At 46.2% G+C, this 25,586-nt stretch overlaps 16 non-coding genes across 16 annotated transcripts; 7 read left to right on the forward strand and 9 right to left on the reverse strand.

Moving 5' to 3' along the window:
- Positions 1-702: 702 nt before the first annotated feature.
- On the reverse strand, positions 703-773 carry trnag-gcc. The gene has a single exon. It is a non-coding gene; the product is annotated as a tRNA-Gly (tRNA).
- A 115-nt stretch (positions 774-888) lies between these two features.
- Positions 889-959, forward strand: trnag-gcc. The gene has a single exon. It is a non-coding gene; the product is annotated as a tRNA-Gly (tRNA).
- A 1,812-nt stretch (positions 960-2,771) lies between these two features.
- Positions 2,772-2,842, reverse strand: trnag-gcc. The gene has a single exon. It is a non-coding gene; the product is annotated as a tRNA-Gly (tRNA).
- A 2,098-nt stretch (positions 2,843-4,940) lies between these two features.
- On the reverse strand, positions 4,941-5,011 carry trnag-gcc. Its single transcript has one exon. It is a non-coding gene; the product is annotated as a tRNA-Gly (tRNA).
- A 115-nt stretch (positions 5,012-5,126) lies between these two features.
- Positions 5,127-5,197, forward strand: trnag-gcc. Its single transcript has one exon. It is a non-coding gene; the product is annotated as a tRNA-Gly (tRNA).
- Positions 5,198-7,108: 1,911 nt separating this feature from the next.
- trnag-gcc lies at positions 7,109-7,179 on the reverse strand. Its single transcript has one exon. It is a non-coding gene; the product is annotated as a tRNA-Gly (tRNA).
- Positions 7,180-7,294: 115 nt separating this feature from the next.
- On the forward strand, positions 7,295-7,365 carry trnag-gcc. Its single transcript has one exon. It is a non-coding gene; the product is annotated as a tRNA-Gly (tRNA).
- Positions 7,366-9,276: 1,911 nt separating this feature from the next.
- trnag-gcc lies at positions 9,277-9,347 on the reverse strand. Its single transcript has one exon. It is a non-coding gene; the product is annotated as a tRNA-Gly (tRNA).
- A 115-nt stretch (positions 9,348-9,462) lies between these two features.
- trnag-gcc lies at positions 9,463-9,533 on the forward strand. Its single transcript has one exon. It is a non-coding gene; the product is annotated as a tRNA-Gly (tRNA).
- A 1,911-nt stretch (positions 9,534-11,444) lies between these two features.
- On the reverse strand, positions 11,445-11,515 carry trnag-gcc. Its single transcript has one exon. It is a non-coding gene; the product is annotated as a tRNA-Gly (tRNA).
- Positions 11,516-11,630: 115 nt separating this feature from the next.
- trnag-gcc lies at positions 11,631-11,701 on the forward strand. The gene has a single exon. It is a non-coding gene; the product is annotated as a tRNA-Gly (tRNA).
- A 1,911-nt stretch (positions 11,702-13,612) lies between these two features.
- trnag-gcc lies at positions 13,613-13,683 on the reverse strand. The gene has a single exon. It is a non-coding gene; the product is annotated as a tRNA-Gly (tRNA).
- A 115-nt stretch (positions 13,684-13,798) lies between these two features.
- On the forward strand, positions 13,799-13,869 carry trnag-gcc. Its single transcript has one exon. It is a non-coding gene; the product is annotated as a tRNA-Gly (tRNA).
- A 3,384-nt stretch (positions 13,870-17,253) lies between these two features.
- Positions 17,254-17,324, forward strand: trnag-gcc. Its single transcript has one exon. It is a non-coding gene; the product is annotated as a tRNA-Gly (tRNA).
- Positions 17,325-19,235: 1,911 nt separating this feature from the next.
- Positions 19,236-19,307, reverse strand: trnag-gcc. Its single transcript has one exon. It is a non-coding gene; the product is annotated as a tRNA-Gly (tRNA).
- Positions 19,308-23,475: 4,168 nt separating this feature from the next.
- Positions 23,476-23,546, reverse strand: trnag-gcc. Its single transcript has one exon. It is a non-coding gene; the product is annotated as a tRNA-Gly (tRNA).
- Between the last annotated feature and the right edge of the window lie 2,040 nt (positions 23,547-25,586).

Genomic DNA, 25,586 nt, shown 5'->3' on the forward strand with positions numbered 1-25,586 from the left:
GGCAAAAACTGGAACATTCTGTACGGGTAAGACAGCTGCCAGACAACATCAGCCCTCTCATTAGGTGAGTTCACCTGCAGCATTGCAAGCACGCACTGCAAGTGACATGCCATTGATACTCGTATTGGAATGATTTTGGTTGTGCTTGTGCATGTTTTTTTGTTGCTGATGACAAGGCATTCCTTTGTTTAGTAGTGTAAATGTAATGTGTGCTCTAATGTGACGAGTTTGCAGCGTTGAGGAAACTACTCTGAAAGCGTAGTTGTACAAACTACCGAAAATTTATTTGAAAGTAATCGAATTACAGCCAAGCTACCCTAAAGAAAAACTTGCGTATTGAGAAAGGCTCTGTTATCAGAGAGTGGAGGTGATCTACTAAGACTTTAAGAAGCAGGAGCATCCTCTGCTTTTGCCGTTGCTAGAACGCTTTCAGTCTTTCCTGGAATGCCCTTATACACATTCTGAACTGTGTGTAGCGCGATATCGAACCTTTCTTCAAGAAGGCGAGCCTCCGGTGGGAGGCGGAAATATACTTGGCACCTTGCGCTCTAATACTTGCCATTAAGGTGCATCGACGTTTGGCGCCGGTTATTGAGGAGGCCATGGATGACACGGGACTTTACTGTGGTGCTCACGAGACCACATCACAACTTGAAGTTCCGTGCGTTCGGGACCATATCGTTTTGAAACCAAAACACTGCCTGCATTGGCCGGGAATCGAACCAGGGCCTCCCGCGTGGCAGGCGAGAATTCTACCACTGAACCACCAATGCCCACATGCCCATGCAACATGCAGTAACTCCGGGCTGAGGCGCAAAGTGAAGGAGGCGTTCCTGCTTTTTGCCACTACTTTCCCTGACAAATAAGAGCACCTCACAGCCCCTCAAAGCATTGGTGGTTCAGTGGTAGAATTCTCGCCTGCCACGCGGGAGGCCCGGGTCCGATTCCCGGCCAATGCAGAAAGCTTCTTTTCTGATTCCCTTACACCTTATTACTGTTCTTTGGGAAAGGCTCATTCCTTTTTCCCGTTTTCTTTCACCACTGGTTCTTCCCTGACCATAACAGCAGAGGTGAGCCATATTCATCGCACTGCAGCTAATAGGAGCCTTCCCAAATTCAAATACTGTTTTCAGAAATGCACAAATTGCAGCACGTTTTATGCATAGTCCCCCCATTTCTGGGCACCATAATGTTTGGAACAAATGGCTTCACAGGTGTTTCTGATTATTCAGGTCTGTTCAGTTGCTTCCTCGGTGCAGGCATGAGAGCTTTCAGTATCTAGACTTGATTCCAGGCTTTTGATTGCCTTCAGAGTCTCTTACTGGCGTTTGTCAACATGAGGACCAGAGCTGTGCCTATGAAAGTCAAGGAAACCTTTATGAGGCTGAGAAATAAGAAAAACTGTCCGAGACACAGGCCAAACCTCATGCTTACCAACATCGACTGTTTGGAAGATCATTAAGAAGACAGAGAGCACTGGTGAGCTCAGTAATCACAAAGGAAGGACCAAGGAAGACCTCTACAGTTAATGGGCGAAGAATACTCACCATAAGGAGGAAAAAACCCCAAACGCCTGTCCGACAGATCAGAAACGCTCTTCAGGAGGCAGGTGTGGACGTGTCAGTGACTACTGACCTCAGAAGACTTCATGAACAGAACTGCAGAGGCTACACTGCTAGATGAGAACTACTAGTTAGCCACAAGCACTGACTGGCTAGTTTACAGTTTGCTAAGAAATACCTAAAAGAGGCTGCAGAGTTCTGGAAAAGGTCTCGTGGACAGAATAGACCGAGATTGACTGGCATCAGAGTGATGTCAAGAGCAAAGTATGGAGGCCAAAAGGAATAGCCCAAGATCCACAGCACCCCCCTGCCATGGGAACTGGTTCACTTGCCTTCAATGATCATGTAACTGCTGATGGCATCAGCAAAATGAATTCTGTAGTGTACAAAAGCTTCTTATCTGCTCAGGTTCGAGCAAATGCCTCCAAACTTGTTGGATGGCGCATCATTCTTCAGCAAGACAATGATCCCAAACATACTGCTAAAGCAACAAATGAGTTTTCCGAAGGCAAAAACTGGAACATTCTGTACGGGTAAGACAGCTGCCAGACAACATCAGCCCTCTCATTAGGTGAGTTCACCTGCAGCATTGCAAGCACGCACTGCAAGTGACATGCCATTGATACTCGTATTGGAATGATTTTGGTTGTGCTTGTGCATGTTTTTTTGTTGCTGATGACAAGGCATTCCTTTGTTTAGTAGTGTAAATGTAATGTGTGCTCTAATGTGACGAGTTTGCAGCGTTGAGGAAACTACTCTGAAAGCGTAGTTGTACAAACTACCGAAAATTTATTTGAAAGTAATCGAATTACAGCCAAGCTACCCTAAAGATAAACTTGCGTATTGAGAAAGGCTCTGTTATCAGAGAGTGGAGGTGATCTACTAAGACTTTAAGAAGCAGGAGCATCCTCTGCTTTTGCCGTTGCTAGAACGCTTTCAGTCTTTCCTGGAATGCCCTTATACACATTCTGAACTGTGTGTAGCGCGATATCGAACCTTTCTTCAAGAAGGCGAGCCTCCGGTGGGAGGCGGAAATATACTTGGCACCTTGCGCTCTAATACTTGCCATTAAGGTGCATCGACGTTTGGCGCCGGTTATTGAGGAGGCCATGGATGACACGGGACTTTACTGTGGTGCTCACGAGACCACATCACAACTTGAAGTTCCGTGCGTTCGGGACCATATCGTTTTGAAACCAAAACACTGCCTGCATTGGCCGGGAATCGAACCAGGGCCTCCCGCGTGGCAGGCGAGAATTCTACCACTGAACCACCAATGCCCACATGCCCATGCAACATGCAGTAACTCCGGGCTGAGGCGCAAAGTGAAGGAGGCGTTCCTGCTTTTTGCCACTACTTTCTCTGACAAATAAGAGCACCTCACAGCCCCTCAAAGCATTGGTGGTTCAGTGGTAGACTTCTCGCCTGCCACGCGGGAGGCCCGGGTCCGATTCCCGGCCAATGCAGAAAGCTTCTTTTCTGATTCCCTTACACCTTATTACTGTTCTTTGGGAAAGGCTCATTCCTTTTTCCCGTTTTCTTTCACCACTGGTTCTTCCCTGACCATAACAGCAGAGGTGAGCCATATTCATCGCACTGTAGCTAATAGGAGCCTTCCCAAATTCAAATACTGTTTTCAGAAATGCGCAAATAATGTATTGTGTATAACGTGAGCCACATAATTTCTCGGACAAATTCTCATCTTCTATAAAAGGGTAATTTTATACATTTTGATTTTACCGTGTACAAATTGCAGCACGTTTTATGCATAGTGCCCCCATTTCTGGGCAGCATAATGTTTGGAACAAATGGCTTCACAGGTGTTTCTGATTATTCAGGTCTGTTCAGTTGCTTCCTCGGTGCAGGCATGAGAGCTTTCAGTATCTAGACTTGATTCCAGGCTTTTGATTGCCTTCAGAGTCTCTTACTGGCGTTTGTCAACATGAGGACCAGAGCTGTGCCTATGAAAGTCAAGGAAACCTTTATGAGGCTGAGAAATAAGAAAAACTGTCCGAGACACAGGCCAAACCTCATGCTTACCAACATCGACTGTTTGGAAGATCATTAAGAAGACAGAGAGCACTGGTGAGCTCAGTAATCACAAAGGAAGGACCAAGGAAGACCTCTACAGTTAATGGGCGAAGAATTCTCACCATAAAGAGGAAAAAACCCCAAACGCCTGTCCGACAGATCAGAAACGCTCTTCAGGAGGCAGGTGTGGACGTGTCAGTGACTACTGACCTCAGAAGACTTCATGAACAGAACTGCAGAGGCTACACTGCTAGATGAGAACTACTAGTTAGCCACAAGCACTGACTGGCTAGTTTACAGTTTGCTAAGAAATACCTAAAAGAGGCTGCAGAGTTCTGGAAAAGGTCTCGTGGACAGAATAGACCGAGATTGACTGGCATCAGAGTGATGTCAAGAGCAAAGTATGGAGGCCAAAAGGAATAGCCCAAGATCCACAGCACCCCCCTGCCATGGGAACTGGTTCACTTGCCTTCAATGATCATGTAACTGCTGATGGCATCAGCAAAATGAATTCTGTAGTGTACAAAAGCTTCTTATCTGCTCAGGTTCGAGCAAATGCCTCCAAACTTGTTGGATGGCGCATCATTCTTCAGCAAGACAATGATCCCAAACATACTGCTAAAGCAACAAATGAGTTTTCCGAAGGCAAAAACTGGAACATTCTGTACGGGTAAGACAGCTGCCAGACAACATCAGCCCTCTCATTAGGTGAGTTCACCTGCAGCATTGCAAGCACGCACTGCAAGTGACATGCCATTGATACTCGTATTGGAATGATTTTGGTTGTGCTTGTGCATGTTTTTTTGTTGCTGATGACAAGGCATTCCTTTGTTTAGTAGTGTAAATGTAATGTGTGCTCTAATGTGACGAGTTTGCAGCGTTGAGGAAACTACTCTGAAAGCGTAGTTGTACAAACTACCGAAAATTTATTTGAAAGTAATCGAATTACAGCCAAGCTACCCTAAAGAAAAACTTGCGTATTGAGCAAAGGCTCTGTTATCAGAGAGTGGAGGTGATCTACTAAGACTTTAAGAAGCAGGAGCATCCTCTGCTTTTGCCGTTGCTAGAACGCTTTCAGTCTTTCCTGGAATGCCCTTATACACATTCTGAACTGTGTGTAGCGCGATATCGAACCTTTCTTCAAGAAGGCGAGCCTCCGGTGGGAGGCGGAAATATACTTGGCACCTTGCGCTCTAATACTTGCCATTAAGGTGCATCGACGTTTGGCGCCGGTTATTGAGGAGGCCATGGATGACACGGGACTTTACTGTGGTGCTCACGAGACCACATCACAACTTGAAGTTCCGTGCGTTCGGGACCATATCGTTTTGAAACCAAAACACTGCCTGCATTGGCCGGGAATCGAACCAGGGCCTCCCGCGTGGCAGGCGAGAATTCTACCACTGAACCACCAATGCCCACATGCCCACGCAACATGCAGTAACTCCGGGCTGAGGCGCAAAGTGAAGGAGGCGTTCCTGCTTTTTGCCACTACTTTCTCTGACAAATAAGAGCACCTCACAGCCCCTCAAAGCATTGGTGGTTCAGTGGTAGAATTCTCGCCTGCCACGCGGGAGGCCCGGGTCCGATTCCCGGCCAATGCAGAAAGCTTCTTTTCTGATTCCCTTACACCTTATTACTGTTCTTTGGGAAAGGCTCATTCCTTTTTCCCGTTTTCTTTCACCACTGGGTCTTCCCTGACCATAACAGCAGAGGTGAGCCATATTCATCGCACTGTAGCTAATAGGAGCCTTCCCAAATTCAAATACTGTTTTCAGAAATGCACAAATAATGCATTGTGTATAACGTGAGCCACATAATTTCTCGGACAAATTCTCATCTTCTATAAAAGGGTAATTTTATACATTTTGATTTTACCGTGTACAAATTGCAGCACGTTTTATGCATAGTCCCCCCATTTCTGGGCACCATAATGTTTGGAACAAATGGCTTCACAGGTGTTTCTGATTATTCAGGTCTGTTCAGTTGCTTCCTCGGTGCAGGCATGAGAGCTTTCAGTATCTAGACTTGATTCCAGGCTTTTGATTGCCTTCAGAGTCTCTTACTGGCGTTTGTCAACATGAGGACCAGAGCTGTGCCTATGAAAGTCAAGGAAACCTTTATGAGGCTGAGAAATAAGAAAAACTGTCCGAGACACAGGCCAAACCTCATGCTTACCAACATCGACTGTTTGGAAGATCATTAAGAAGACAGAGAGCACTGGTGAGCTCAGTAATCACAAAGGAAGGACCAAGGAAGACCTCTACAGTTAATGGGCGAAGAATTCTCACCATAAAGAGGAAAAAACCCCAAACGCCTGTCCGACAGATCAGAAACGCTCTTCAGGAGGCAGGTGTGGACGTGTCAGTGACTACTGACCTCAGAAGACTTCATGAACAGAACTGCAGAGGCTACACTGCTAGATGAGAACTACTAGTTAGCCACAAGCACTGACTGGCTAGTTTACAGTTTGCTAAGAAATACCTAAAAGAGGCTGCAGAGTTCTGGAAAAGGTCTCGTGGACAGAATAGACCGAGATTGACTGGCATCAGAGTGATGTCAAGAGCAAAGTATGGAGGCCAAAAGGAATAGCCCAAGATCCACAGCACCCCCCTGCCATGGGAACTGGTTCACTTGCCTTCAATGATCATGTAACTGCTGATGGCATCAGCAAAATGAATTCTGTAGTGTACAAAAGCTTCTTATCTGCTCAGGTTCGAGCAAATGCCTCCAAACTTGTTGGATGGCGCATCATTCTTCAGCAAGACAATGATCCCAAACATACTGCTAAAGCAACAAATGAGTTTTCCGAAGGCAAAAACTGGAACATTCTGTACGGGTAAGACAGCTGCCAGACAACATCAGCCCTCTCATTAGGTGAGTTCACCTGCAGCATTGCAAGCACGCACTGCAAGTGACATGCCATTGATACTCGTATTGGAATGATTTTGGTTGTGCTTGTGCATGTTTTTTTGTTGCTGATGACAAGGCATTCCTTTGTTTAGTAGTGTAAATGTAATGTGTGCTCTAATGTGACGAGTTTGCAGCGTTGAGGAAACTACTCTGAAAGCGTAGTTGTACAAACTACCGAAAATTTATTTGAAAGTAATCGAATTACAGCCAAGCTACCCTAAAGAAAAACTTGCGTATTGAGAAAGGCTCTGTTATCAGAGAGTGGAGGTGATCTACTAAGACTTTAAGAAGCAGGAGCATCCTCTGCTTTTGCCGTTGCTAGAACGCTTTCAGTCTTTCCTGGAATGCCCTTATACACATTCTGAACTGTGTGTAGCGCGATATCGAACCTTTCTTCAAGAAGGCGAGCCTCCGGTGGGAGGCGGAAATATACTTGGCACCTTGCGCTCTAATACTTGCCATTAAGGTGCATCGACGTTTGGCGCCGGTTATTGAGGAGGCCATGGATGACACGGGACTTTACTGTGGTGCTCACGAGACCACATCACAACTTGAAGTTCCGTGCGTTCGGGACCATATCGTTTTGAAACCAAAACACTGCCTGCATTGGCCGGGAATGGAACCCGGGCCTCCCGCGTGGCAGGCGAGAATTCTACCACTGAACCACCAATGCCCACATGCCCATGCAACATGCAGTAACTCCGGGCTGAGGCGCAAAGTGAAGGAGGCGTTCCTGCTTTTTGCCACTACTTTCTCTGACAAATAAGAGCACCTCACAGCCCCTCAAAGCATTGGTGGTTCAGTGGTAGAATTCTCGCCTGCCACGCGGGAGGCCCGGGTCCGATTCCCGGCCAATGCAGAAAGCTTCTTTTCTGATTCCCTTACACCTTATTACTGTTCTTTGGGAAAGGCTCATTCCTTTTTCCCGTTTTCTTTCACCACTGGTTCTTCCCTGACCATAACAGCAGAGGTGAGCCATATTCATCGCACTGTAGCTAATAGGAGCCTTCCCAAATTCAAATACTGTTTTCAGAAATGCGCAAATAATGTATTGTGTATAACGTGAGCCACATAATTTCTCGGACAAATTCTCATCTTCTATAAAAGGGCAATTTTATACATTTTGATTTTACCGTGTACAAATTGCAGCACGTTTTATGCATAGTGCCCCCATTTCTGGGCACCATAATGTTTGGAACAAATGGCTTCACAGGTGTTTCTGATTATTCAGGTCTGTTCAGTTGCTTCCTCGGTGCAGGCATGAGAGCTTTCAGTATCTAGACTTGATTCCAGGCTTTTGATTGCCTTCAGAGTCTCTTACTGGCGTTTGTCAACATGAGGACCAGAGCTGTGCCTATGAAAGTCAAGGAAACCTTTATGAGGCTGAGAAATAAGAAAAACTGTCCGAGACACAGGCCAAACCTCATGCTTACCAACATCGACTGTTTGGAAGATCATTAAGAAGACAGAGAGCACTGGTGAGCTCAGTAATCACAAAGGAAGGACCAAGGAAGACCTCTACAGTTAATGGGCGAAGAATACTCACCATAAGGAGGAAAAAACCCCAAACGCCTGTCCGACAGATCAGAAACGCTCTTCAGGAGGCAGGTGTGGACGTGTCAGTGACTACTGACCTCAGAAGACTTCATGAACAGAACTGCAGAGGCTACACTGCTAGATGAGAACTACTAGTTAGCCACAAGCACTGACTGGCTAGTTTACAGTTTGCTAAGAAATACCTAAAAGAGGCTGCAGAGTTCTGGAAAAGGTCTCGTGGACAGAATAGACCGAGATTGACTGGCATCAGAGTGATGTCAAGAGCAAAGTATGGAGGCCAAAAGGAATAGCCCAAGATCCACAGCACCCCCCTGCCATGGGAACTGGTTCACTTGCCTTCAATGATCATGTAACTGCTGATGGCATCAGCAAAATGAATTCTGTAGTGTACAAAAGCTTCTTATCTGCTCAGGTTCGAGCAAATGCCTCCAAACTTGTTGGATGGCGCATCATTCTTCAGCAAGACAATGATCCCAAACATACTGCTAAAGCAACAAATGAGTTTTCCGAAGGCAAAAACTGGAACATTCTGTACGGGTAAGACAGCTGCCAGACAACATCAGCCCTCTCATTAGGTGAGTTCACCTGCAGCATTGCAAGCACGCACTGCAAGTGACATGCCATTGATACTCGTATTGGAATGATTTTGGTTGTGCTTGTGCATGTTTTTTTGTTGCTGATGACAAGGCATTCCTTTGTTTAGTAGTGTAAATGTAATGTGTGCTCTAATGTGACGAGTTTGCAGCGTTGAGGAAACTACTCTGAAAGCGTAGTTGTACAAACTACCGAAAATTTATTTGAAAGTAATCGAATTACAGCCAAGCTACCCTAAAGAAAAACTTGCGTATTGAGAAAGGCTCTGTTATCAGAGAGTGGAGGTGATCTACTAAGACTTTAAGAAGCAGGAGCATCCTCTGCTTTTGCCGTTGCTAGAACGCTTTCAGTCTTTCCTGGAATGCCCTTATACACATTCTGAACTGTGTGTAGCGCGATATCGAACCTTTCTTCAAGAAGGCGAGCCTCCGGTGGGAGGCGGAAATATACTTGGCACCTTGCGCTCTAATACTTGCCATTAAGGTGCATCGACGTTTGGCGCCGGTTATTGAGGAGGCCATGGATGACACGGGACTTTACTGTGGTGCTCACGAGACCACATCACAACTTGAAGTTCCGTGCGTTCGGGACCATATCGTTTTGAAACCAAAACACTGCCTGCATTGGCCGGGAATGGAACCCGGGCCTCCCGCGTGGCAGGCGAGAATTCTACCACTGAACCACCAATGCCCACATGCCCATGCAACAAGCAGTAACTCCGGGCTGAGGCGCAAAGTGAAGGAGGCGTTCCTGCTTTTTGCCACTACTTTCCCTGACAAATAAGAGCACCTCACAGCCCCTCAAAGCATTGGTGGTTCAGTGGTAGAATTCTCGCCTGCCACGCGGGAGGCCCGGGTCCGATTCCCGGCCAATGCAGAAAGCTTCTTTTCTGATTCCCTTACACCTTATTACTGTTCTTTGGGAAAGGCTCATTCCTTTTTCCCGTTTTCTTTCACCACTGGTTCTTCCCTGACCATAACAGCAGAGGTGAGCCATATTCATCGCACTGTAGCTAATAGGAGCCTTCCCAAATTCAAATACTGTTTTCAGAAATGCACAAATAATGCATTGTGTATAACGTGAGCCACATAATTTCTCGGACAAATTCTCATCTTCTATAAAAGGGTAATTTTATACATTTTGATTTTACCGTGTACAAATTGCAGCACGTTTTATGCATAGTCCCCCCATTTCTGGGCACCATAATGTTTGGAACAAATGGCTTCACAGGTGTTTCTGATTATTCAGGTCTGTTCAGTTGCTTCCTCGGTGCAGGCATGAGAGCTTTCAGTATCTAGACTTGATTCCAGGCTTTTGATTGCCTTCAGAGTCTCTTACTGGCGTTTGTCAACATGAGGACCAGAGCTGTGCCTATGAAAGTCAAGGAAACCTTTATGAGGCTGAGAAATAAGAAAAACTGTCCGAGACACAGGCCAAACCTCATGCTTACCAACATCGACTGTTTGGAAGATCATTAAGAAGACAGAGAGCACTGGTGAGCTCAGTAATCACAAAGGAAGGACCAAGGAAGACCTCTACAGTTAATGGGCGAAGAATACACACCATAAAGAGGAAAAAACCCCAAACGCCTGTCCGACAGATCAGAAACGCTCTTCAGGAGGCAGGTGTGGACGTGTCAGTGACTACTGACCTCAGAAGACTTCATGAACAGAACTGCAGAGGCTACACTGCTAGATGAGAACTACTAGTTAGCCACAAGCACTGACTGGCTAGTTTACAGTTTGCTAAGAAATACCTAAAAGAGGCTGCAGAGTTCTGGAAAAGGTCTCGTGGACAGAATAGACCGAGATTGACTGGCATCAGAGTGATGTCAAGAGCAAAGTATGGAGGCCAAAAGGAATAGCCCAAGATCCACAGCACCCCCCTGCCATGGGAACTGGTTCACTTGCCTTCAATGATCATGTAACTGCTGATGGCATCAGCAAAATGAATTCTGTAGTGTACAAAAGCTTCTTATCTGCTCAGGTTCGAGCAAATGCCTCCAAACTTGTTGGATGGCGCATCATTCTTCAGCAAGACAATGATCGCAAACATACTGCTAAAGCAACAAATGAGTTTTCCGAAGGCAAAAACTGGAACATTCTGTATGGGTAAGACAGCTGCCAGACAACATCAGCCCTCTCATTAGGTGAGTTCACCTGCAGCATTGCAAGCACGCACTGCAAGTGACATGCCATTGATACTCGTATTGGAATGATTTTGGTTGTGCTTGTGCATGTTTTTTTGTTGCTGATGACAAGGCATTCCTTTGTTTAGTAGTGTAAATGTAATGTGTGCTCTAATGTGACGAGTTTGCAGCGTTGAGGAAACTACTCTGAAAGCGTAGTTGTACAAACTACCGAAAATTTATTTGAAAGTAATCGAATTACAGCCAAGCTACCCTAAAGATAAACTTGCGTATTGAGAAAGGCTCTGTTATCAGAGAGTGGAGGTGATCTACTAAGACTTTAAGAAGCAGGAGCATCCTCTGCTTTTGCCGTTGCTAGAACGCTTTCAGTCTTTCCTGGAATGCCCTTATACACATTCTGAACTGTGTGTAGCGCGATATCGAACCTTTCTTCAAGAAGGCGAGCCTCCGGTGGGAGGCGGAAATATACTTGGCACCTTGCGCTCTAATACTTGCCATTAAGGTGCATCGACGTTTGGCGCCGGTTATTGAGGAGGCCATGGATGACACGGGACTTTACTGTGGTGCTCACGAGACCACATCACAACTTGAAGTTCCGTGCGTTCGGGACCATATCGTTTTGAAACCAAAACACTGCCTGCATTGGCCGGGAATGGAACCCGGGCCTCCCGCGTGGCAGGCGAGAATTCTACCACTGAACCACCAATGCCCACATGCCCATGCAACATGCAGTAACTCCGGGCTGAGGCGCAAAGTGAAGGAGGCGTTCCTGCTTTTTGCCACTACTTTCCCTGACAAATAAGAGCACCTCACAGCCCCTCAAAGCATTGGTGGTTCAGTGGTAGAATTCTCGCCTGCCACGCGGGAGGCCCGGGTCCGATTCCCGGCCAATGCAGAAAGCTTCTTTTCTGATTCCCTTACACCTTATTACTGTTCTTTGGGAAAGGCTCATTCCTTTTTCCCGTTTTCTTTCACCACTGGTTCTTCCCTGACCATAACAGCAGAGGTGAGCCATATTCATCGCACTGTAGCTAATAGGAGCCTTCCCAAATTCAAATACTGTTTTCAGAAATGCACAAATAATGCATTGTGTATAACGTGAGCCACATAATTTCTCGGACAAATTCTCATCTTCTATAAAAGGGTAATTTTATACATTTTGATTTTACCGTGTACAAATTGCAGCACGTTTTATGCATAGTCCCCCCATTTCTGGGCACCATAATGTTTGGAACAAATGGCTTCACAGGTGTTTCTGATTATTCAGGTCTGTTCAGTTGCTTCCTCGGTGCAGGCATGAGAGCTTTCAGTATCTAGACTTGATTCCAGGCTTTTGATTGCCTTCAGAGTCTCTTACTGGCGTTTGTCAACATGAGGACCAGAGCTGTGCCTATGAAAGTCAAGGAAACCTTTATGAGGCTGAGAAATAAGAAAAACTGTCCGAGACACAGGCCAAACCTCATGCTTACCAACATCGACTGTTTGGAAGATCATTAAGAAGACAGAGAGCACTGGTGAGCTCAGTAATCACAAAGGAAGGACCAAGGAAGACCTCTACAGTTAATGGGCGAAGAATACTCACCATAAAGAGGAAAAAACCCCAAACGCCTGTCCGACAGATCAGAAACGCTCTTCAGGAGGCAGGTGTGGACGTGTCAGTGACTACTGACCTCAGAAGACTTCATGAACAGAACTGCAGAGGCTACACTGCTAGATGAGAACTACTAGTTAGCCAGAAGCACTGACTGGCTAGTTTACAGTTTGCTAAGAAATACCTAAAAGAGGCTGCAGAGTTCTGGAAAAGGTCTCGTGGACAGAATAGACCGAGATTGACTGGCATCAGAGTGATGTCAAGAGCAAAGTATGGAGGCCAAAAGGAATAGCCCAAGATCCACAGCACCCCCCTGCCATGGGAACTGGTTCACTTGCCTTCAATGATCATGTAACTGCTGATGGCATCAGCAAAATGAATTCTGTAGTGTACAAAAGCTTCTTATCTGCTCAGGTTCGAGCAAATGCCTCCAAACTTGTTGGATGGCGCATCATTCTTCAGCAAGACAATGATCGCAAACATACTGCTAAAGCAACAAATGAGTTTTCCGAAGGCAAAAACTGGAACATTCTGTACGGGTAAGACAGCTGCCAGACAACATCAGCCCTCTCATTAGGTGAGTTCACCTGCAGCATTGCAAGCACGCACTGCAAGTGACATGCCATTGATACTCGTATTGGAATGATTTTGGTTGTGCTTGTGCATGTTTTTTTGTTGCTGATGACAAGGCATTCCTTTGTTTAGTAGTGTAAATGTAATGTGTGCTGTAATGTGACGAGTTTGCAGCGTTGAGGAAACTACTCTGAAAGCGTAGTTGTACAAACTACCGAAAATTTATTTGAAAGTAATCGAATTACAGCCAAGCTACCCTAAAGAAAAACTTGCGTATTGACAAAGGCTCTGTTATCAGAGAGTGGAGGTGATCTACTAAGACTTTAAGAAGCAGGAGCATCCTCTGCTTTTGCCGTTGCTAGAACGCTTTCAGTCTTTCCTGGAATGCCCTTATACACATTCTGAACTGTGTGTAGCGCGATATCGAACCTTTCTTCAAGAAGGCGAGCCTCCGGTGGGAGGCGGAAATATACTTGGCACCTTGCGCTCTAATACTTGCCATTAAGGTGCATCGACGTTTGGCGCCGGTTATTGAGGAGGCCATGGATGACACGGGACTTTACTGTGGTGCTCACGAGACCACATCACAACTTGAAGTTCCGTGCGTTCGGGACCATATCGTTTTGAAACCAAAACACTGCCTGCATTGGCCGGGAATGGAACCCGGGCCTCCCGCGTGGCAGGCGAGAATTCTACCACTGAACCACCAATGCCCACATGCCCATGCAACATGCAGTAACTCCGGGCTGAGGCGCAAAGTGAAGGAGGCGTTCCTGCTTTTTGCCACTACTTTCCCTGAAGAATAAGAGCACCTCACAGTCCCTCAAAGCATTGGTGGTTCAGTGGTAGAATTCTCGCCTGCCACGCGGGAGGCCCGGGTCCGATTCCCGGCCAATGCAGAAAGCTTCTTTTCTGATTCCCATACACCTTATTACTGTTCTTTGGGAAAGGCTCATTCCTTTTTCCCGTTTTCTTTCACCACTGGTTCTTCCCTGACCATAACAGCAGAGGTGAGCCATATTCATCGCACTGTAGCTAATAGGAGCCTTCCCAAATTCAAATACTGTTTTCAGAAATGCACAAATTGCAGCACGTTTTATGCATAGTCCCCCCATTTCTGGGCACCATAATGTTTGGAACAAATGGCTTCACAGGTGTTTCTGATTATTCAGGTCTGTTCAGTTGCTTCCTCGGTGCAGGCATGAGAGCTTTCAGTATCTAGACTTGATTCCAGGCTTTTGATTGCCTTCAGAGTCTCTTACTGGCGTTTGTCAACATGAGGACCAGAGCTGTGCCTATGAAAGTCAAGGAAACCTTTATGAGGCTGAGAAATAAGAAAAACTGTCCGAGACACAGGCCAAACCTCATGCTTACCAACATCGACTGTTTGGAAGATCATTAAGAAGACAGAGAGCACTGGTGAGCTCAGTAATCACAAAGGAAGGACCAAGGAAGACCTCTACAGTTAATGGGCGAATAATTCTCATCATAAAGAGGAAAATACCCCAAACGCCTGTCCGACAGATCAGAAACGCTCTTCAGGAGGCAGGTGTGGACGTGTCAGTGACTACTGACCTCAGAAGACTTCATGAACAGAACTGCAGAGGCTACACTGCTAGATGAGAACTACTAGTTAGCCACAAGCACTGACTGGCTAGTTTACAGTTTGCTAAGAAATACCTAAAAGAGGCTGCAGAGTTCTGGAAAAGGTCTCGTGGACAGAATAGACCGAGATTGACTGGCATCAGAGTGATGTCAAGAGCAAAGTATGGAGGCCAAAAGGAATAGCCCAAGATCCACAGCACCCCCCTGCCATGGGAACTGGTTCACTTGCCTTCAATGATCATGTAACTGCTGATGGCATCAGCAAAATGAATTCTGTAGTGTACAAAAGCTTCTTATCTGCTCAGGTTCGAGCAAATGCCTCCAAACTTGTTGGATGGCGCATCATTCTTCAGCAAGACAATGATCCCAAACATACTGCTAAAGCAATAAATGAGTTTTCCGAAGGCAAAAACTGGAACATTCTGTACGGGTAAGACAGCTGCCAGACAACATCAGCCCTCTCATTAGGTGAGTTCACCTGCAGCATTGCAAGCACGCACTGCAAGTGACATCAGAATCAGAATCAGAATCAGAATCGTATTTTATTGCCAAGTACATTTACACATACAAGGAATTTGCTTTGGTCAACACACCGAGGCAGCCATCTGCGGCGCCAACTTATTAGATGAGAAATGAGAGAACAGGAGGAAGGAGGAGGAAAAAAACAGTCCTTTCGATGAAACGAGAGGGCACTCGTTTCATTGAAACGAAGAAAAACCTCAGCACATAGCAACATCATAAAAACATTACAAACATTACAAACATTACAACAAAACTCGAAGACTTGCACATGTGGTAGGGGGTAGGGTGTCGGGGAGGGGAAGTGTCGCAGCACAGACACTGGGGGGAGCGCGCAGCCGCTCAGGCGCATCGCATCAACCCTCAGCAGACTGCACTGTAACGGGGGAGTGAGGGGGGGTGGGAGCCAAGAAGGCGTTGAGTAGGAGGTGGTGTGCGTGTTATCTTCATGTGCGTGTGTGTGTAATTCCATGGACTTCATCTCCACCACAGTCTCAACATTGTCTCTGCCGTCTGATACTGATGACGAGGACACGGCCGTTGCCGTGGAGATGACCTCGAAGAGTCCTGATCCAGAGACAAAGTTCCATAGGAGCAGGGAGGTGGGGGCAGGGCCGAGCATCTGTCTGCATAACAATCCAGGAGAGTGGAGAGATATCAGCCTTCCAAGGCCGATGTGGGGGAGCCAATGAGGATAAGGATTGTTTTGGGTTCAGGCAGACTTCTGCATTTTTCGTCTACCTTTAGTCCTGTGGTTCTCTCAGCGTTGTTCCAATCATCCGAATTAGTGGCCCATTTCAGTGAGCCGAACCGACAACTTCTCCAAGTTGGTATCCGTCATGCGAATTTGCGATCCAATCGCATCCAGTTTGCGATTGAGCTCGCAAATCGCTTGAGTCTGAGTGTTGACAGCCCTGCCCGTTCCCTCAATGGCGGGCAGCTTCCCAAGTAGTGCTGCCACCGCCTTTGGCATTTTGCGATAAATCAGGATGCTGCCAGCTCCAAACAGCAGAAAGCCTGTTATCATAATTCCAATCAAGTAAACGTCTTCAACATCCTCAACGGAAAGGATCGACAGGCACACGACCCTCCACTCCTTCCAGGAGTCCATCGTGTATCCGGCAGCAAACGTTCCGTCAGGGCAAGAGGGCTCTCCCTGACCCGTTCTTCTCGTCGAGAAAATACTATCAATTGCGTTGAGAGACCAGTTGATCAGATCCATGCTTTTAGGTTTCGGAGAGAAATGCAGAGAGAGGCTCCGGATAGTTCAGACAGACACAGCACAAGACAAGAGAGCAGCAAGCAGGGGCAGATAAGGGCAGGGAGGGAGCAGAGGAAAAAGCGTCCGCCTTCGTTGAGAGCAGGAAGAGAATAGACATGCCATTGATACTCGTATTGGAATGATTTTGGTTGTGCTTGTGCATGTTTTTTTGTTGCTGATGACAAGGCATTCCTTTGTTTAGTAGTGTAAATGTAATGTGTGCTCTAATGTGACGAGTTTGCAGCGTTGAGGAAACTACTCTGAAAGCGTAGTTGTACAAACTACCGAAAATTTATTTGAAAGTAATCGAATTACAGCCATGCTACCCTAAAGAAAAACTTGCGTATTGACAAAGGCTCTGTTATCAGAGAGTGGAGGTGATCTACTAAGACTTTAAGAAGCAGGAGCATCCTCTGCTTTTGCCGTTGCTAGAACGCTTTCAGTCTTTCCTGGAATGCCCTTATACACATTCTGAACTGTGTGTAGCGCGATATCGAACCTTTCTTCAAGAAGGCGAGCCTCCGGTGGGAGGCGGAAATATACTTGGCACCTTGCGCTCTAATACTTGCCATTAAGGTGCATCGACGTTTGGCGCCGGTTATTGAGGAGGCCATGGATGACACGGGACTTTACTGTGGTGCTCACGAGACCACATCACAACTTGAAGTTCCGTGCGTTCGGGACCATATCGTTTTGAAACCAAAACACTGCCTGCATTGGCCGGGAATGGAACCCGGGGCTCCCGCCTGGCAGGCGAGAATTCTACCACTGAACCACCAATGCCCACATGCCCATGCAACATGCAGTAACTCCGGGCTGAGGCGCAAAGTGAAGGAGGCGTTCCTGCTTTTTGCCACTACTTTCCCTGACAAATAAGAGCACCTCACAGCCCCTCAAAGCATTGGTGGTTCAGTGGTAGAATTCTCGCCTGCCACGCGGGAGGCCCGGGTCCGATTCCCGGCCAATGCAGAAAGCTTCTTTTCTGATTCCCTTACACCTTATTACTGTTCTTTGGGAAAGGCTCATTCCTTTTTCCCGTTTTCTTTCACCACTGGTTCTTCCCTGACCATAACAGCAGAGGTGAGCCATATTCATCGCACTGTAGCTAATAGGAGCCTTCCCAAATTCAAATACTGTTTTCAGAAATGTACAAATAATGCATTGTGTATAACGTGAGCCACATAATTTCTCGGACAAATTCTCATCTTCTATAAAAGCGTAATTTTATACATTTTGATTTTACCGTGTACAAATTGCAGCACGTTTTATGCATAGTCCCCCCATTTCTGGGCACCATAATGTTTGGAACAAATGGCTTCACAGGTGTTTCTGATTATTCAGGTCTGTTCAGTTGCTTCCTCGGTGCAGGCATGAGAGCTTTCAGTATCTAGACTTGATTCCAGGCTTTTGATTGCCTTCAGAGTCTCTTACTGGCGTTTGTCAACATGAGGACCAGAGCTGTGCCTATGAAAGTCAAGGAAACCTTTATGAGGCTGAGAAATAAGAAAAACTGTCCGAGACACAGGCCAAACCTCATGCTTACCAACATCGACTGTTTGGAAGATCATTAAGAAGACAGAGAGCACTGGTGAGCTCAGTAATCACAAAGGAAGGACCAAGGAAGACCTCTACAGTTAATGGGCGAAGAATACTCACCATAAGGAGGAAAAAACCCCAAACGCCTGTCCGACAGATCAGAAACGCTCTTCAGGAGGCAGGTGTGGACGTGTCAGTGACTACTGACCTCAGAAGACTTCATGAACAGAACTGCAGAGGCTACACTGCTAGATGAGAACTACTAGTTAGCCACAAGCACTGACTGGCTAGTTTACAGTTTGCTAAGAAATACCTAAAAGAGGCTGCAGAGTTCTGGAAAAGGTCTCGTGGACAGAATAGACCGAGATTGACTGGCATCAGAGTGATGTCAAGAGCAAAGTATGGAGGCCAAAAGGAATAGCCCAAGATCCACAGCACCCCCCTGCCATGGGAACTGGTTCACTTGCCTTCAATGATCATGTAACTGCTGATGGCATCAGCAAAATGAATTCTGTAGTGTACAAAAGCTTCTTATCTGCTCAGGTTCGAGCAAATGCCTCCAAACTTGTTGGATGGCGCATCATTCTTCAGCAAGACAATGATCCCAAACATACTGCTAAAGCAACAAATGAGTTTTCCGAAGGCAAAAACTGGAACATTCTGTACGGGTAAGACAGCTGCCAGACAACATCAGCCCTCTCATTAGGTGAGTTCACCTGCAGCATTGCAAGCACGCACTGCAAGTGACATGCCATTGATACTCGTATTGGAATGATTTTGGTTGTGCTTGTGCATGTTTTTTTGTTGCTGATGACAAGGCATTCCTTTGTTTAGTAGTGTAAATGTAATGTGTGCTCTAATGTGACGAGTTTGCAGCGTTGAGGAAACTACTCTGAAAGCGTAGTTGTACAAACTACCGAAAATTTATTTGAAAGTAATCGAATTACAGCCAAGCTACCCTAAAGAAAAACTTGCGTATTGAGAAAGGCTCTGTTATCAGAGAGTGGAGGTGATCTACTAAGACTTTAAGAAGCAGGAGCATCCTCTGCTTTTGCCGTTGCTAGAACGCTTTCAGTCTTTCCTGGAATGCCCTTATACACATTCTGAACTGTGTGTAGCGCGATATCGAACCTTTCTTCAAGAAGGCGAGCCTCCGGTGGGAGGCGGAAATATACTTGGCACCTTGCGCTCTAATACTTGCCATTAAGGTGCATCGACGTTTGGCGCCGGTTATTGAGGAGGCCATGGATGACACGGGACTTTACTGTGGTGCTCACGAGACCACATCACAACTTGAAGTTCCGTGCGTTCGGGACCATATCGTTTTGAAACCAAAACACTGCCTGCATTGGCCGGGAATCGAACCCGGGGCCTCCCGCGTGGCAGGCGAGAATTCTACCACTGAACCACCAATGCCCACATGCCCATGCAACATGCAGTAACTCCGGGCTGAGGCGCAAAGTGAAGGAGGCGTTCCTGCTTTTTGCCATTACTTTCCCTGACAAATAAGAGCACCTCACAGCCCCTCAAAGCATTGGTGGTTCAGTGGTAGAAATCTCGCCTGCCACGCGGGAGACCCGGGTCCGATTCCCGGCCAATGCAGAAAGCTTCTTTTCTGATTCCCATACACCTTATTACTGTTCTTTGGGAAAGGCTCATTCCTTTTTCCCGTTTTCTTTCACCACTGGTTCTTCCCTGACCATAACAGCAGAGGTGAGCCATATTCATCGCACTGTAGCTAATAGGAGCCTTCCCAAATTCAAATACTGTTTTCAGAAATGCACAAATTGCAGCACGTTTTATGCATAGTCCCCCCATTTCTGGGCACCATAATGTTTGGAACAAATGGCTTCACAGGTGTTTCTGATTATTCAGGTCTGTTCAGTTGCTTCCTCGGTGCAGGCATGAGAGCTTTCAGTATCTAGACTTGATTCCAGGCTTTTGATTGCCTTCAGAGTCTCTTACTGGCGTTTGTCAACATGAGGACCAGAGCTGTGCCTATGAAAGTCAAGGAAACCTTTATGAGGCTGAGAAATAAGAAAAACTGTCCGAGACACAGGCCAAACCTCATGATTACCAACATCGACTGTTTGGAAGATCATTAAGAAGACAGAGAGCACTGGTGAGCTCAGTAATCACAAAGGAAGGACCAAGGAAGACCTCTACAGTTAATGGGCGAAGAATTCTCATCATAAAGAGGAAAAAACCCCAAACGCCTGTCCGACAGATCAGAAACGCTCTTCAGGAGGCAGGTGTGGATGTGTCAGTGACTACTGACCTCAGAAGACTTCATGAACAGAACTGCAGAGGCTACACTGCTAGATGAGAACTACTAGTTAGCCACAAGCACTGACTGGCTAGTTTACAGTTTGCTAAGAAATACCTAAAAGAGGCTGCAGAGTTCTGGAAAAGGTCTCGTGGACAGAATAGACCGAGATTGACTGGCATCAGAGTGATGTCAAGAGCAAAGTATGGAGGCCAAAAGGAATAGCCCAAGATCCACAGCACCCCCCTGCCATGGGAACTGGTTCACTTGCCTTCAATGATCATGTAACTGCTGATGGCATCAGCAAAATGAATTCTGTAGTGTACAAAAGCTTCTTATCTGCTCAGGTTCGAGCAAATGCCTCCAAACTTGTTGGATGGCGCATCATTCTTCAGCAAGACAATGATCCCAAACATACTGCTAAAGCAATAAATGAGTTTTCCGAAGGCAAAAACTGGAACATTCTGTACGGGTAAGACAGCTGCCAGACAACATCAGCCCTCTCATTAGGTGAGTTCACCTGCAGCATTGCAAGCACGCACTGCAAGTGACATGCCATTGATACTCGTATTGGAATGATTTTGGTTGTGCTTGTGCATGTTTTTTTGTTGCTGATGACAAGGCATTCCTTTGTTTAGTAGTGTAAATGTAATGTGTGCTCTAATGTGACGAGTTTGCAGCGTTGAGGAAACTACTCTGAAAGCGTAGTTGTACAAACTACCGAAAATTTATTTGAAAGTAATCGAATTACAGCCAATGCTACCCTAAAGAAAAACTTGCGTATTGACAAAGGCTCTGTTATCAGAGAGTGGAGGTGATCTACTAAGACTTTAAGAAGCAGGAGCATCCTCTGCTTTTGCCGTTGCTAGAACGCTTTCAGTCTTTCCTGGAATGCCCTTATACACATTCTGAACTGTGTGTAGCGCGATATCGAACCTTTCTTCAAGAAGGCGAGCCTCCGGTGGGAGGCGGAAATATACTTGGCACCTTGCGCTCTAATACTTGCCATTAAGGTGCATCGACGTTTGGCGCCGGTTATTGAGGAGGCCATGGATGACACGGGACTTTACTGTGGTGCTCACGAGACCACATCACAACTTGAAGTTCCGTGCGTTCGGGACCATATCGTTTTGAAACCAAAACACTGCCTGCATTGGCCGGGAATCGAACCCGGGGCTCCCGCCTGGCAGGCGAGAATTCTACCACTGAACCACCAATGCCCACATGCCCATGCAACATGCAGTAACTCCGGGCTGAGGCGCAAAGTGAAGGAGGCGTTCCTGCTTTTTGCCACTACTTTCCCTGACAAATAAGAGCACCTCACAGCCCCTCAAAGCATTGGTGGTTCAGTGGTAGAATTCTCGCCTGCCACGCGGGAGGCCCGGGTCCGATTCCCGGCCAACGCAGAAAGCTTCTTTTCTGATTCCCTTACACCTTATTACTGTTCTTTGGGAAAGGCTCATTCCTTTTTCCCGTTTTCTTTCACCACTGGTTCTTCCCTGACCATAACAGCAGAGGTGAGCCATATTCATCGCACTGTAGCTAATAGGAGCCTTCTCAAATTCAAATACTGTTTTCAGAAATGCACAAATAATGCATTGTGTATAACGTGAGCCACATAACTTCTCGGACAAATTCTCATCTTCTATAAAAGCGTAATTTTATACATTTTGATTTTACCGTGTACAAATTGCAGCACGTTTTATGCATAGTGCCCCCCATTTCTGGGCACCATAATGTTTGGAACAAATGGCTTCACAGGTGTTTCTGATTATTCAGGTCTGTTCAGTTGCTTCCTCGGTGCAGGCATGAGAGCTTTCAGTATCTAGACTTGATTCCAGGCTTTTGATTGCCTTCAGAGTCTCTTACTGGCGTTTGTCAACATGAGGACCAGAGCTGTGCCTATGAAAGTCAAGGAAACCTTTATGAGGCTGAGAAATAAGAAAAACTGTCCGAGACACAGGCCAAACCTCATGCTTACCAACATCGACTGTTTGGAAGATCATTAAGAAGACAGAGAGCACTGGTGAGCTCAGTAATCACAAAGGAAGGACCAAGGAAGACCTCTACAGTTAATGGGCGAAGAATACTCACCATAAGGAGGAAAAAACCCCAAACGCCTGTCCGACAGATCAGAAACGCTCTTCAGGAGGCAGGTGTGGACGTGTCAGTGACTACTGACCTCAGAAGACTTCATGAACAGAACTGCAGAGGCTACACTGCTAGATGAGAACTACTAGTTAGCCACAAGCACTGACTGGCTAGTTTACAGTTTGCTAAGAAATACCTAAAAGAGGCTGCAGAGTTCTGGAAAAGGTCTCGTGGACAGAATAGACCGAGATTGACTGGCATCAGAGTGATGTCAAGAGCAAAGTATGGAGGCCAAAAGGAATAGCCCAAGATCCACAGCACCCCCCTGCCATGGGAACTGGTTCACTTGCCTTCAATGATCATGTAACTGCTGATGGCATCAGCAAAATGAATTCTGTAGTGTACAAAAGCTTCTTATCTGCTCAGGTTCGAGCAAATGCCTCCAAACTTGTTGGATGGCGCATCATTCTTCAGCAAGACAATGATCCCAAACATACTGCTAAAGCAACAAATGAGTTTTCCGAAGGGAAAAACTGGAACATTCTGTACGGGTAAGACAGCTGCCAGACAACATCAGCCCTCTCATTAGGTGAGTTCACCTGCAGCATTGCAAGCACGCACTGCAAGTGACATGCCAATGATACTCGTATTGGAATGATTTTGGTTGTGCTTGTGCATGTTTTTTTGTTGCTGATGACAAGGCATTCCTTTGTTTAGTAGTGTAAATGTAATGTGTGCTCTAATGTGACGAGTTTGCAGCGTTGAGGAAACTACTCTGAAAGCGTAGTTGTACAAACTACCGAAAATTTATTTGAAAGTAATCGAATTACAGCCAAGCTACCCTAAAGATAAACTTGCGTATTGAGAAAGGCTCTGTTATCAGAGAGTGGAGGTGATCTACTAAGACTTTAAGAAGCAGGAGCATCCTCTGCTTTTGCTGTTGCTAGAACGCTTTCAGTCTTTCCTGGAATGCCCTTATACACATTCTGAACTGTGTGTAGCGCGATATCGAACCTTTCTTCAAGAAGGCGAGCCTCCGGTGGGAGGCGGAAATATACTTGGCACCTTGCGCTCTAATACTTGCCATTAAGGTGCATCGACGTTTGGCGCCGGTTATTGAGGAGGCCATGGATGACACGGGACTTTACTGTGGTGCTCACGAGACCACATCACAACTTGAAGTTCCGTGCGTTCGGGACCATATCGTTTTGAAACCAAAACACTGCCTGCATTGGCCGGGAATCGAACCCGGGCCTCCCGCGTGGCAGGCGAGAATTCTACCACTGAACCACCAATGCCCACATGCCCATGCAACATGCAGTAACTCCGGGCTGAGGCGCAAAGTGAAGGAGGCGTTCCTGCTTTTTGCCACTACTTTCTCTGACAAATAAGAGCACCTCATAGCCCCTCAATGCATTGGTGGTTCAGTGGTAGAATTCTCACCTGCCACGCGGGAGGCCCGGGTCCGATTCCCGGCCAATGCAGAAAGCTTCTTTTCTGATTTCCTTACACCTGATTACTGTTCTTTGGGAAAGGCTCATTCCTTTTTCCCGTTTTCTTTCACCACTGGTTCTTCCCTGACCATAACAGCAGAGGTGAGCCATATTCATCGCACTGTAGCTAATAGGAGCCTTCTCAAATTCAAATACTGTTTTCAGAAATGTACAAATAATGCATTGTGTATAACGTGAGCCACATAATTTCTCGGACAAATTCTCATCTTCTATAAAAGGGTAATTTTATACATTTTGATTTTACCGTGTACAAATTGCAGCACGTTTTATGCATAGTGCCCCCCATTTCTGGGCACCATAATGTTTGGAACAAATGGCTTCACAGGTGTTTCTGATTATTCAGGTCTGTTCAGTTGCTTCCTCGGTGCAGGCATGAGAGCTTTCAGTATCTAGACTTGATTCCAGGCTTTTGATTGCCTTCAGAGTCTCTTACTGGCGTTTGTCAACATGAGGACCAGAGCTGTGCCTATGAAAGTCAAGGAAACCTTTATGAGGCTGAGAAATAAGAAAAACTGTCCGAGACACAGGCCAAACCTCATGCTTACCAACATCGACTGTTTGGAAGATCATTAAGAAGACAGAGAGCACTGGTGAGCTCAGTAATCACAAAGGAAGGACCAAGGAAGACCTCTACAGTTAATGGGCGAAGAATACTCACCATAAGGAGGAAAAAACCCCAAACGCCTGTCCGACAGATCAGAAACGCTCTTCAGGAGGCAGGTGTGGACGTGTCAGTGACTACTGACCTCAGAAGACTTCATGAACAGAACTGCAGAGGCTACACTGCTAGATGAGAACTACTAGTTAGCCACAAGCACTGACTGGCTAGTTTACAGTTTGCTAAGAAATACCTAAAAGAGGCTGCAGAGTTCTGGAAAAGGTCTCGTGGACAGAATAGACCGAGATTGACTGGCATCAGAGTGATGTCAAGAGCAAAGTATGGAGGCCAAAAGGAATAGCCCAAGATCCACAGCACCCCCCTGCCATGGGAACTGGTTCACTTGCCTTCAATGATCATGTAACTGCTGATGGCATCAGCAAAATGAATTCTGTAGTGTACAAAAGCTTCTTATCTGCTCAGGTTCGAGCAAATGCCTCCAAACTTGTTGGATGGCGCATCATTCTTCAGCAAGACAATGATCCCAAACATACTGCTAAAGCAACAAATGAGTTTTCCGAAGGCAAAAACTGGAACATTCTGTACGGGTAAGACAGCTGCCAGACAACATCAGCCCTCTCATTAGGTGAGTTCACCTGCAGCATTGCAAGCACGCACTGCAAGTGACATGCCATTGATACTCGTATTGGAATGATTTTGGTTGTGCTTGTGCATGTTTTTTTGTTGCTGATGACAAGGCATTCTTTGTTTAGTAGTGTAAATGTAATGTGTGCTCTAATGTGACGAGCTTTGCAGCGTTGAGGAAACTACTCTGAAAGCGTAGTTGTACAAACTACCGAAAATTTATTTGAAAGTAATCGAATTACAGCCAAGCTACCCTAAAGAAAAACTTGCGTATTGAGAAAGGCTCTGTTATCAGAGAGTGGAGGTGATCTACTAAGACTTTAAGAAGCAGGAGCATCCTCTGCTTTTGCCGTTGCTAGAACGCTTTCAGTCTTTCCTGGAATGCCCTTATACACATTCTGAACTGTGTGTAGCGCGATATCGAACCTTTCTTCAAGAAGGCGAGCCTCCGGTGGGAGGCGGAAATATACTTGGCACCTTGCGCTCTAATACTTGCCATTAAGGTGCATCGACGTTTGGCGCCGGTTATTGAGGAGGCCATGGATGACACGGGACTTTACTGTGGTGCTCACGAGACCACA

The sequence above is a fragment of the Anguilla anguilla genome, chromosome 2, assembly GCF_013347855.1.
Source record: "Anguilla anguilla isolate fAngAng1 chromosome 2, fAngAng1.pri, whole genome shotgun sequence".
Lineage (NCBI taxonomy): Eukaryota > Metazoa > Chordata > Actinopteri > Anguilliformes > Anguillidae > Anguilla > Anguilla anguilla.